This window comes from Arachis ipaensis, chromosome B07 (genome assembly GCF_000816755.2).
Source record: "Arachis ipaensis cultivar K30076 chromosome B07, Araip1.1, whole genome shotgun sequence".
In the NCBI taxonomy this organism is placed as follows: Eukaryota; Viridiplantae; Streptophyta; class Magnoliopsida; order Fabales; family Fabaceae; genus Arachis; species Arachis ipaensis.
Window position 1 is genome coordinate 125,904,323 of NC_029791.2, and position 5,138 is coordinate 125,909,460.

The following is a 5,138-nucleotide window of genomic DNA, read 5'->3' on the forward strand; positions in this document are numbered from 1 at the left end:
CCAAAAACTTTATTTATTCTTTCTATTTTTTGAAAATTTTTATTGTATGATTAAAATTATAAAATGTAATTTTTCTAGTAATTTATATAAATTGTAAAAAAAAATTATATCTTGGTTAATTAGCTAGTTAGATTATCATAACTTAGGTTAAATTAAAAGTTAATATTAACTTAGATAAATCAATCTATTTTATCCAACAATTATTAGATATCTCACATGAAGATAACTTATCCTTTATTTTAGAGAGGATTGAGTAAAATTCACCAAAAAATAATAACATTAATGTATTAGTATATTACCTAACTTCAAAGTTCAAACAAATTAAGAAAGTTGCAAATAATAACGGCAAACTTTTCTTCTCTCTCTAGAAGGACCCGCTAAGATCCTTTGAGATTATACATACTCAAATATGAACCCTGTGCATAGAGCAATCATGGAAGCAAATTTAACTATTGAAAAAAATTAAAAGGGTGATTTTTCTTATTGGCTCTCTCAAGACACCGAGAGCCGAGAGGGGATGGTTTTCCTACTATATATTTTCTATAAAGAGCATTAGGATATTGTCAAAGACTCAGTGTGCACTTTTGTTAGAAAACTTTAGAGTGATTCCTCAACTATAAAAGATGTAAACCAGACTCTCATTGCAATGTTACCAAAAATACAGCAGCCTGAGTATCCTTTTCAATTCCAGCCTATTGCTTTGTTCAATGTGGTTTACAAGGGGATTACAAAGATTCCTGCAGAGAGAATCAAACCTACCATGATCAATCGCATAGCCCCAAATCAATTAAGCTTTGTGTAGGGACATATCATACATGACAATATTATAATTGTCAACGAAATGGTTCATGAAATGAGAAGGGTGCATGCACTGAGTTGGGAAATTATGTGCACACTGCAAACCAAAGACCTGTGGTGCTACAAAAAACTCTCGGCCATGAATGATGCTTTTGTTTTAAAGAATATATGGAGAATGGTGAATGAACCGAACAAGTTCTGATTAGACTGTTGTGTAATAAATACTAACGAAATTAGGATCTTCTCTAAAGAATGACATGCAAATCGATAGCAGAGCAACTCCTTCACCTTTAAGTGTTCTAATATTCAAGTGTTTCATTGGTTCTAGCTATTGATCTGGCTCATAATTTTTATACATCTAAAACCACGGCTCATCCTTAAACGCTCCTTGCTAAGTATGGAGTGCTGCACACCTTGTGAATTAGTAAATCTGAACTCTTCATTTATTATATTTTATTTGAATGGTCTTGATTTAAAAAGGTAACCTGTTAATCAGGTTAATCATTTTTAATAAGTTTTAGATTTTTTTTTTGTAAGTTTCAGGTATTGGGCTGAAGTTCAAAATAAAAAAAATAGTATTATTTTTTTTACTAACTCTTAGGTGAATATAGAGACTATGTCATTTGAACTATAACTCGTTGGCAAAGAAAGAAATACTCTTAATTATATATTAAATAAAATAATTATTTATTAGGCTCATTCTTATACAAATAAAAATTTTTCTTAATTTTATATATGTAATATTTTATACCAATTAGCTTCAAAATTTAATTATTTTTTGAATAAATTAATACAAATAATACAAATAATTGTTTAAATATAATTGTATTTTAATTTTTCATTCTATTACGTACACGTTGAGGATAATTTGAAATAAAAGATAATAGACTTGTTGTAACTGTCATGTATTTTGTGCTTTGATTGCGTTGTCATCTGAGAATTATGGTGCCTTTATGGAGACCGGTTCTTCTACAGAATCAGTTTTACGTTTGGAGTTAGCCAACCAGCAGCGGCGACAGACAGCGTCTTCCTTTTCTATGGCAGCAATTTTTCGGGCTTTGAATGTCCATTTATGGTAGACGTGGAATGGGGTGGATTCAAGAGCGTCAAAATATGTGGCTAGATAGAACAATAGTGGAAGCACCTGCTAGCAAATAAAACCATGAAAATGCTTGAAGACATCACATCAACAATAACAGAATAACGGAGGAAATCGATCAAATTTTTCTGAGTACTCTTCTGGTGTAAAGATAGTTCTGTGTTAAACGAGCGAATTAGTTTTTTTTGTTAATGGCTGTTTGTTTGTTCAGCCCATGACAAAAAAAAAAAAATAAATAAATTTAATTTACCTAATTACTTTTGATAGCAGGTTAACTTTTAAAGAGTGCTGCACTCCCTACTTTACCTAGAGTGCACTAGCTTTCGCCCTAAAACCACTGGAATATCCTACTTTTCAATCATCGAAGCAGTACTAGTTTCGGCACTAAGCATGAGTTTCTACTTTGCATTTCTTGATCCTTCTGTTGTCGCAGCAATTTGCAAGACCAAAATAAATAAATAAATGAAAGAAGATTATGCTTTGGAACTTTTTAATTCGAGCCAAATTACTTTTCAATTCACTTTTTCGTCTGACTAGTGATTCCCAATCGTAGGTTTTTTCTTTGAAATTGCAAAACCTTTTATGCTACCAAGTACAAACAACATTACTACAAAGAGAAATAGAACAACAGAGCATGAACAATGAATGATACAGAGATACTTATTCCACACACAAGAAACTTGAAAGTTTAGGAAGCAAGATACATGGATATGGAAGAATTCAAGGTACAATCTTAAAAGCTCTGGTCTTTTCAATCCAGCCAATGAAGGAATTCTTGGTGTTCTTAAAACCCAAGAAGCCATGCTCTTTGGACTTGTTCATGTAAAAATTAATATAATTTTAATATACATTATAAAATTATCATTCACACCACAAAAAAGATCTTGAAATTTATGATTATCACAAATGGAAATAAGAATAGTTACTAACCTTGATCCATAATGATAATGATATTAGGAAGAATTCACTTTATCTATTCATTTGCCTTCTTAATTCTTTCTTCAATTAAGTTATTGATGGCAAGTGAAGAAGAAATACTTCATAGATAAGAAAAGAGGACTGAATTCTGATTTGTTTTCATAAAACCAACTTCCATCAAGTTGGTTACATTTTAAAATAATCATGTAACTTTCTTTTAATTAAATATTTATTAAACCAATAAAATAAGACACATTACACACATGAGACATCATATAATAATATAATTTTTTACATTCTCCCACTTGGCTCATGTGTCATTATTCCTATTGATGGTTTAAGAAATATTTATCATAATCGCATTTCTAAGCAATTACTTGCATAGCTTAATTTATCATGATAAGAATAAAATTAGCATGAGTCATAGCGGTTGTACGCCACCTAATCGATATAGTCCTTTCTATGTACTACAAAGTTAGCCACATTCTTAACATGAGCCATAATTAGGAAGTATATAACATAATTAGTCCAACAATAATGTCTTCGTTGTAAGACAATACCTTATTATTTTAATTCTATTATATATACAACAAATTGAAAATCAGGTAATACAGAAACATTAATTCATTTGAGCTCAAAATGTCAATATTTATACGACACAAACTTCATTAAACATATTTTGATCCTATAAACTCATAATACCCATCCTTTGAACATGACTAATAAATGTTTTGGGCGGTAACCCTTTGGTCAAAGGATCAGCAACCATAATATTAGTGCTAATGTGCTCTATTGACACTCTTTGTTTCTGAACTTTTTCTTTAACGGCAAAGTATTTCAATTCCATATGCTTAGCACCTTTGGAATACTTGTCGTTTTTAGAAAAAAAAAAAAAACTGCTGCAGAGTTATCACAATAAATTTTCAGCGGCCTAGTAATACTGTCAACAATTTCAAGCCCTGAAAAGAAGTTCCGCAACCACTTAGCCTGAACCATGACCTCAAAACACGCCACAAATTAAGCTTCCATTGTAGAAGTAGCAATTACTGACTGCTTCGCACTCTTTCATGATATTACTCCTCCAGCTAAGAGATACAAATAACCAAAAGTGGATTTTCTTGTATCTACGCAACCGGCAAAATCTTAATCTGAATATCTAATCACTTCAAGGTGATTAGATCTCCTATAAGTAAGCATGTGTTCTTTTCTCTCTTGCAGATACCTTAAAACTTTCTTTACAGTTTTTCAATGATCCAATCCTGAATTACTTTGGTATCTACCAAGCATACCAACTGCAAAGCTGATATCTGACCTTGTGCAAGTCTGAGCATACATCAAACTTCCAACAATAGATGCATATGGAATTCTTTCCATCTGTTTTCATTCCAAATTATGTTGATTATTGTGCCATTCTGAATTTCTCTAATACTTTATTAATATATGAATTCTAAGACAATTCTAATAGTCCTTGTGATCTATTTCGGAATATTTCTATTCCAATGACAACTTGCCTCATCCATATCTTTCATTTCAAAATTATTAGAGAGATATTTTTTAGTCTCGCTTAATAGACCAAGATCATTAGATGCAAGCAAAACATCATCAACATATAGAACTAAAACAATAAATTTACTCCCACTGACCTTCAAGTATATACAACGATCAACAGTATTCTCCTTAAATCCAAAGGGCAGAATGGTATCATTAAATTTGATAAACCATTGGCGGGATGCTTGTTTAAGTCCATATAGTGATTTCTTAAGTTTACACACCATTTGTTCTTTTTCTTCAACAAAAAAATTTGTTGGTTGATTCATGTAAACATCTTCCTCTAAATCCCCATTAAAAAAGGCAGTTTTTACATCTATTTGATGAAACTCTAAGTCATAATGAGCTACCAAAGCCAAGATAATCCTTAAAGAGTCTTTTCTAGAAACTGGTGAGAAAGTCTTTTTGTAATCAATGCCATCTTTTTTAGTAAAACCTTTGACAACAAGACGAGCCTTGTAATGTTCAAGGTTGCCATGAGAATCACGCTTAGTCTTAAAGACCCATTTACACCCAATTCTCTTGCATCCTTTAGGTAATTCCACAAGATTCCATACTTTATTTTGTTCCATTGATTTAAGCTCATCTTTTATGGCCTCTAACTATTTATCAACATTATCACCATTAATGGCTTGTGAGAAAAAAACTAGATCATTAGCAACACTCAAGTTATTTTCATATAATTTATTTTATAATTTTTTTCTCTTAATATGAATATATTAATAAATTTAAAATATAAAATATTATAAATATTACTTAATATACTAAACAAATT